General features: G+C 52.0%; 1 long non-coding RNA gene across 1 annotated transcript in view; it reads left to right on the top strand.

Annotated features, from left to right (window-relative positions):
* The first annotated feature begins 577 nt into the window (after positions 1–577).
* LOC123522333 overlaps positions 578–912 on the top strand; it is a 22,081-nt gene continuing 21,746 nt past the window's right edge. Inside the window, exon 1 of the long non-coding RNA XR_006680603.1 lies at positions 578–715. This is a non-coding gene — a long non-coding RNA (uncharacterized LOC123522333). The remainder of the gene's footprint in view (positions 716–912) is intronic.

Here is a 912-nt window from a genome sequence, read left to right as displayed (position 1 = left end):
TACATTCCAGGCAGAGAGGGCAGCTCCGGAGGTTCTCTTTGGAGGGGATACAAAAGTCCATCTTGAGAGGCTTTCTCAAAGAGCATGGAATGATCATGGGGGTTGTGAGTAAGGAATTCTAAGAACATTGAAAACGGAATCAAGGAGCCAAAGGTCAGGAAAGCTGTGTGGAGGAATTTCACCGCCCAGGCATTTCTGAAGGGCAGCAAGAGCCGTCCTCAGAGGAGTTCTTAGGGACATTTTACCGCATGCCCCCTCCAGCTGGTTCTTGACCCTTTCAGACATCCTTTAGTCCCTCAAATTCAAAGACCATTGAGAGGAACATGATTTGAATCCCTGGAGCACGCCGAGGCGGCGCTCTTGGTGTGGGGTCAGTCAATGAGTGCAGAGTTCTTTGGGGGAGAGGGAAGAGAGATGGGGACACCACTCTCAGAAAGTGGAGACCTAGGTGGAGGCCACGTTGAGAGACAATGGCTTCACAATTTGATGTTGTTGTTCGTTTTAAGTAAAGCATGCTAGGATTTTGTAGCGATACTTGTTGACTCACCTTTGTCTAATAGCTCTTCTTCAGCCAGGGACCCCAGACAAAGGAGAGGTGCCTGCTGGAGAAACCAAAGCAGTGCTGGAGACTGTCTGTTCACTCATCGGGGCTGTCCTCTCCTGAGAAGCGAGGGCTTGACGTTCTCCTGGGGAAAGACCAAGCGAACCCGCCCAGGTGGGTCTTTTTCTTGAAGGCAAGGGCCTCCTCTTCCTTCAGAAGTGGCTGCTTGGCCTGGGTAGCGCCTGCTCCACTCTTCCGGGCACTCCATGGCTCTGTGTCCAGGAAGCCATTGGTGGCTCCTTCGGTGGAAGCTCTGGAGTGAAGTTGTGTTGGACAATGAGCAGATGACGTTGAGGCCTGAGATTTGCCAA

Source organism: Echinops telfairi, unplaced genomic scaffold (assembly GCF_000313985.2).
Source record: "Echinops telfairi isolate 266 unplaced genomic scaffold, ASM31398v2 ScPeMD7_5805;HRSCAF=6673, whole genome shotgun sequence".
Classification (NCBI taxonomy): domain Eukaryota; kingdom Metazoa; phylum Chordata; class Mammalia; order Afrosoricida; family Tenrecidae; genus Echinops; species Echinops telfairi.
The sequence above is the reverse complement of the archived record's forward strand: the minus strand, read 5'-3'. Positions and strand labels throughout refer to the sequence as shown.